Genomic DNA, 7,614 nt, shown 5'->3' with positions numbered 1-7,614 from the left:
GAACGATGATACCTCAACTATCAATGATATTCTTTCTATTTTGTTGTTGTTGTCCAAGTTGTTTTACTTTAAAGTCACCTGGGATAGGTTCTTGGTGGAGACTATGTCACCAGCAGGGTCCTCAATGAAGTCTCCTTTCTTTTAACTGTCATTGTTTTGTAAGAATGGAATCTACATTTTATTTAATCACAATGTAAATCATGCTTCAAAAGGTTTTTGCTTCCAAAGGAGATATTAAGAACACTCACCTTATGTCTTGTTTCCAAATGCCATAGTTTGTCTTTTTGTTGCTTTTTTAAAATAAAAGCACATATGCGCACATGCATCAGAACCTTTTTGTGTCCTTAATATTACTTCATGGTGTCCATAATAGCTTTGCAAGGTCTTCTTGTTGTGGTACATAACAATACGTTGTCTGAATCATCAGAGTTCTCTCCTGGGAATATTTTAAAGGCTTGCAGTGTTCTGCTGCAGTAAATGGTGCTCCAATAAATCTTACTTGTAATAATTTTATCTAGTATTTCATTTGGGATAAGTCCCTAAAACTGGGAATCATGTCATTTTTTTTTTTTTTTTTTTCCTATTTAGGACTACATCTCACAGCTCTAATCAGGATTCTTGCAGTAATGGTTACTGACTTTGCTTTGAATAGAGGGATTTGGGTGCATTTTTTTAATTAATAGGTTTAGGGCCTGTTTATGTGGAAGAATTGTAAGAAGACATGATGCCCCAAGTGGAATCACACATCACTTTCCCTTAAAACAGGAATAATTTAAACTCCTCAAAGAAACTAGGCCCAGTTTTTTAAATTAACCACCATAACTGCATTGAATGTGTGAGGTATAAAACCATCACCATGGGCCTAACTGTCCCAGGAAGAAAACAAACAATGTTACATTACATGTAGATATTGTCAGCTTTTTCTGAACTTCTGCTTGGTATCATTGGGTCCTAGCATGTTCTGCCCTGTGACATAAAGACTTGCCATATGGTGTGACTGAACACTAATGGTTTTAATTACTATTTCTGAAAAAGGAGTGATTTGATAGCCTCTCACTGGTGGTTTCATAATTTCTATATATTTACTGCAAGCAAAGGAAGACCTTGCTAGCCAAGCATTAAATAAAACTCCAGTTTCTGTCAACAGAGATCGCATCCTGTGAAGAAAACTCAACCACCAGGGGGAGCACATCAAAGCTCAGACACTGGCGAGGAACCCACTTCCATAAGGAAAAGTGTGTGTGTGTGTGTGTGTGTGTGTGTGTGTGCACGCGCACATGCATTCTCACACACAGAGAGAAGCTAGAAGATGACATTGGATGCCATTCTTCATGAAGCAAGAATCCTGGTTTGGTTTGTTGGCCTGAAACTTGTCAGGTAGGCTTGGCTGGCAGACCAGTGAGTCTCAAGCATCTGCCTGTTTCTACCTGTTCAGTGCTTAGAATACACATGTGTGTGTGCCACCATACCCAGATTTTTAAATGTGAGTTTTAAAGGATCAAATTCAGGCAACCACTTTACCAAATGAGCTGTCTTGTCTCTCCAGCCTCAGCCATCTCATCTTATTTAATGACATCATCGAGCATCTTTCTATACTATACAATGTTCAATGATATAAAATAAAACAATAATTTGAGTTAAAATAGAATATGATATATGTGGCAATAATGTGGGTTTCTTTGTAGTGTAAGAAGTCCTATGGTCAGGGTTTGGTGGCAAGTGGCTTTAGAAGCTGAGTTACCTCACTGGCCATGATGGTCCATTTTAATTTGATATACATTTAGAACTCATCAAAGAACCACAAACAGGAAACACTCAGCCCTGTCCTTCCTAGCTAGTAGCTGGTAGCTTCTTGCCTGCATGCTTTTCATTTTGTCTTAGGGCTGAAAGGTTACAGACAGCCTGTTATGGGACAAAGCCCACATATCAGGAACGAGGGGGCATCCCAAGCACAGCTGCATGAAAATTTTGGAATGGAGACTTTGATAGAGGAGCAAGAGAGACTGTAACTCCATGAAAAGCATTGGATGGCAGAAAGAGAGCAAAATTCGTCAAGAGTAAGGACTATTTTTTAAAAAACAACACTTTTTTCTTTTGTTTTGCTAAATTATCACAACAGTCATTCTTTGTTTTACCCTAGAAGAATGCCAAACTTTGCAAGGCCATAAAATAAATGGATGCATAGTCTATACTCAGTGTCTCTCCAGCACTCTTACTGTGCATGTGGGTGGGTGGGGGAGGCTCATTTCTATTACTGCAATTGCTTGGATTAAATCTTAGGACCAGTTTGTAGGTGCCAAATAACTAGAGAACTCACTATCCTATTAGTGTCTAAAGAAATTGTGTGTGTGTGTGTGTGTGTGTGTGTGTTACAAGTCCACATGTCTTGTTAAGAGCCCAAGCAAATATTTCAGACTTCATGAGTCAAGAAACAGAAACTAGTGTGTAAGAAAGGAACCCAGAAACAAGAGCAGCACTGATGTCTACAATGGTACGGTGGGCTTCCAAGTGTAATAACAACAATGATGTCATCTTCCTTCCTTCCCTCCTCCCCCCTTTCCTCCTTCTTTCCTTCCCTTTTTCCTTCCTTCCTTCCTTCCTTCTCTCCTTCCATTCATTCTTCCTCACTTAGTTTTCCAAGACATTGTCTCATTCTACAGCCTTGGTTGTCTTGAAATTCACTATGTCTATGAATCTGGCCTAGGAGTCAGTGTGTCAGTCTTCATTGTTTTGTTTTGATTTTTGTCGTTCTTCTCCTCCTCCTTCTGTCCCTCTCTCTTCCTTTCCATCACTCCCATTCTTAATTCGATTCTAGTAAAAAGAAAATGGGAACTTTTTGCCCAGCTGATATCACTCTGCTTAACCTTGGTCCCCTGTTAATGCCCTCAAACACTCAAGTCACTCTAAGTGTTCACTAGGAAAACACCTTCTTCCCCTATGTACTCTACGGAAGCATGCCACGGCAGATTTCACCAACAGACTATAGTGAATTGGTTTCTGCCAGGGGATCCAATTATCGCTTGGTTTCAGTGATTTCAATGAGCCCTTTTGATTTCCTTACAAACACCCAGTTCTGTCTTTTCGGTGCTGTACCTGTTGTACAGCTCCTGTCACGTGGGAGATTCTTAGTGAATAGTCTCATAAGAATTAAACACACCCTTCTAGTCTGTGCCTTGAGGTTTGGCCTGCAGGAATCTAACTCTCAGGGTCAAGATTTTGGGGACCTAGAATGAATGAAAGAAGGAGTGCTATCTCAAGGGCTTCTGGTCATTCTGTCTGTCCCACCCCTGACATTAGTACCTCTCAGTGACTGCTATACTCAAGTGACACTGCATTCCCACCTGAAGACAAAATAATGAGAGAAAAAATCTTAAAACAGGGAGAACTCAATATTTATTTAATGGTTTGGAGTGTTCGTACTGTTTTGGTGACATGACATTAGTGATTTAGGGAAAATTAATTTACGCATTATTATTCTAAGACACGAAACCCACAGAATGCTATTTAGCTCGCAAATCATCTTTGACCTCATTAATGAGGTTACGGGTTCTCTATTGTAATTACTCCCGCATGCTGACACTCACATTCTATCACTAGAAATGAGTAGATCAACACCTGCCTCCAGAACAAATAGAATTTTCAAAGTCACCGATCATCTCAATCATCTACTTCACTGTCTTCATTTTACATGTGAAATAATGGAGAGAGCAGAGGGTGATTCATCTGTTGTTAAGGTGAGTTGGTGAGAAACAAATCATTAGAATAAATGCTAGGATCCCACCTCTAAATATAGTGTTACAATGGGTAAGTTATAACGGGGGGGAAAGCCTATCCCATCAGCTATTAGGTTTATTGATTGAATAACACAAAAATTTAACGTAGCACTTGTTTTCATGATGAATGTAAGTCATAGACTCATATTAGTCATTTCAGTAAACACCAACATAGCCATCAACATTTCGGCCAGTGATGTTCGCTGATCTACATTGACTATGCCAATAGTGAAAAGCATTAAGTCTTATGAATTGCTTGGCTGGGAGAAAGGTGCAGATTATAATTTCAAGAGAACAGATGAGGCACAGAGTGGGAACCAACTTGGTTATAGAAGGACTAGAGCTACCCATATATTTTTTCTTACCCCATCTGTCTCCCCAAGGCTTCATATAAGAGGGGCAAGTCCAAATTCATATTCTTACATATTTTAAGCTTAGGCATAACCGTTTTACCACAGAGAGCTTACCACGGGTTACAGCTAAACTGGTAAAATGATGGCTGACACATGAGAGCAAAGGCTGCTTTTGTGTCAAGAGGTTTTAAATGTAGACAGTGCTTGTACTTAGGTCTGGATTGAATTTCATCAGAGCATTATAGCCTACACATAGTGGGTATGGATGATGTTTCCCATTAATCATTCCCCCAATGGGTACCTATGCTGTGTCTTGTGGTGCTACAGCTGCTCTCACATGGAAATTTGAGTCTGAGCATTTTGACTCTGAGGTTACCTGTGTGACATGTGACTTTCTTTGTCTATTGCTATGTTAGTGGGCATGATGTACAGATGTCTTCCTGAAAGGCATTGAGTAGGATTCCATTTCCTCCCTTGTCCCTTTATCATGGTCGTGATGACATCCAGGCCAGGTTAATAGGTAAGTATGTGAGCTGTAGAGGCTTCCTTTAGAGCAGCTTACTTGATTCCACCACTACAGCAGGAAAGCAGTTAGAGAAAATATTAAAATAAGTTGGCACAGCTGTGCTTCAAGAATGCACTGTTCCCAATACCATAGCTACATCTAGCCCAGAGGCTCGAGTTCACCAAGCCCTGAACAACACTGAACTGGCTCCAGTGAGATCCTTGAGATCTTTATGGATTTGGATCATTCTGGTTTTAGCTGATTCCCAAAATGTGGATGTGCCCAGACATACAAAACTACCTGGCCAACAAGGAACTTATAAAAGACACCAGAGCTGCCTCTTCCAGGGACACTCAACACCACAGAGGCCTATGTGAAGGCACTGCATCAAGGGATGTTGCGTGCTTTGGGATAATGTGCCAATCAACCACTAACACAGTGGGCCCTGGTTCAATACACTGAGCATTAGAGATGGGACTCAAAAGGCAGTTAAACACCTTCACGATATCTCAGGCACAAAAAAGTGTCAGGGTCACTCAGACATTAGACAAAACCAGTGCTCAATTCACATTCCAAACTACGTCAATACTGAACACTTTGTTCTGGTTGGTTGGTTTGGTTTTTTTTTTTTTTTTTTTTTGGTTTTTCAAGACAGGGTTTCTCTGTGTAGCCCTGGCTGTCCCTGAACTCACTCTGTATACCAGGATGGCCTCGAACTCACAGAGATTTGCCTGTTTCTGCCTCCCAAGTGCTGGGATTAAATGTGTGTGCCATCACCACTTGGCCTTGATATGTTTGTTACTTGGATTTTTTTAATAATTAATGGGTTGTGCATCCTTGTTTGACACATGTGGAAATCACAGGACAACTTGGAGTTTGTTTTCTCCTCCCACCATGTGAATTTTAGAGGTTGAATGCAGGTCATCAGGCTTGCTAGTATGTGCCTAAACCTGCTGAGCTGTCTCGCCAGCCCAACATTTTTCTTAATTGTAAGTAGTGTGTATCTTGTTTGTACACAGATATGGATATGTGTGATTTAAGCTAAACTATTTAAAAGTTTAGGCATCTTCTAACTCTGCATTATTTTTTCTCTTAATGTTTAATCATTAAAAATCACATGACCTTGGCGTCATGCCTGGAATATTTTCCTGAAGCCACGAATGCCAATCTCTTGGTGATATATCAGAGTCCATAGTGTCCTGGTTTGTATTTTCCAAAAGTCCAGTGACAGGAAGTAATGGCTCACTCATGCACACGGTCTCCGTCTCTCCATTTTCACAGCCCACACTTTATGCATGGCTGTCAGGGTTTTCTGAATTAAATGTGACTCAGGCCCCGCATTTGCTGACTGAGGAGGCTCGGGGGTCCTATAGTTCATCCACCATCTTGTACTTGAGCTGTCAGGGATGAGAGATTGGTGCCAAATTCAACCCAACATCGACCCTTCCCAGTAGTCTGCCTTCAACAACTCCTCCTTGTCAAATCCAACCGTTTACATAGAATTTACAGTGAATCAAGGACCCTGAAAGGCATGCGGCCAGCGGTACTGCTTTGCCTCATAGCAGGAACACCTATCAATGTCCCACAGGGCTGACATTTCAGGCAAGCAGGGGGAGATGATCAAAGGATTTTTGTGTTGCTCTTTCTAAATGGATTGTTGGAAACTCCCAAGGCAAGGGGGCTAAAAGTCAGTGTGACGCAGCCATGCAACATCCAAAACAACATTTATTAAATTATAAATTATAAAGTGGAGCCCTTGAAGGAATGGTTCACAGAAGCCAAACAAGACCCCCTAGGACTGACTGGTCCTTCTGGGTGCTTGTGTAATGCATTGGGGGCCAGAAACTCCATTATCCTCTCCTTGCTGCCTAGAGAAACTTCTAGATGACTTGAGAGATGGTTGAGTGGCTAAGAGATGCTTCTTGACATAGGATCAGAGACTGTTTGGTCATGGAGGTGGTTCTTAGCAGTTCCTAGGAGGTTTAAGAGCCTCCTGTAATGATAGGGGCCAGAGATTGTTCAATTATACGCTGACAGTCAACTATCTAGACAACCAAGCATAGGTAAAATATTGGCCAGGAAATGTCTTCTGTTCACATCACAGGAGGAGGAAAGAAGAGAGGTAAGGGCTGGTGTCCCAATGCTCTCTTCAAGGGATACCCACAGACGCTTCCATCCTCCCACTAGAATCCTCTTCCTAAAGATTTCAGCACCTCTCCAGGACCTGCCTCCTCAGTGTCCAAATGCTTTTTACACATGAACCTTCCAGGGACACTCTTGATTGGCAGTTTAGCACCCTTCATAGGCAATAATTGTAATGTAAGCTGTGTGATCCCTCAGTTTCCAACTGCAGGTTAAAGTCACCACTGACAGACTGTAAACAAAGTGATATCATTTTGCTAAATAGGAATTCCTTGGTTCAGGAAAGGCACAATTAGGAAATATGACCCCCATTTTTCCTTCCTCCCCATAAAAGCAGTTTCATTAATAAATCTTTTAACACTTACAGCTTCTGTTGTGAATGAAAAATTAGAAACTATTCTGAATTTACTTGCCACTATTACTTAAATTTGGAACCTGAAATATTTAATCTTGGGCACTTTATTTTTCTTTAAGTGAGTTCTGCATTTATATATAGTTTTTAGCCCTCAGAGAATATAAAATTTAATATCTCTCTTCTATAATAATCTGTAAATACATATTAAATATTAAGGGCTAAATAGATACATATTGGGATAATCACAATCCATTCTGCTGTGAGCCTGAGACATGAATTTTAAAGAAACTTGAAGAAATGACAAAGTTCAAATGTAGCTACTGTTCCAAGTGAGAGGAAGCTCAGCTACTGACTCTAGTGACTAACCTAGATGGCTCAGGCTTCTTGTTTAGAATTCTTCTTTAGAACATACTAGCTCTTATGCTTCACATACATAAAAATATTGACCTTCAAGAAACTCCATAAAAAACTACAAAGATACTAACT

The sequence above is a fragment of the Acomys russatus genome, chromosome 13 (assembly GCF_903995435.1).
Source record: "Acomys russatus chromosome 13, mAcoRus1.1, whole genome shotgun sequence".
Lineage (NCBI taxonomy): Eukaryota > Metazoa > Chordata > Mammalia > Rodentia > Muridae > Acomys > Acomys russatus.
Note: the sequence above shows the minus strand (reverse complement) of the source record.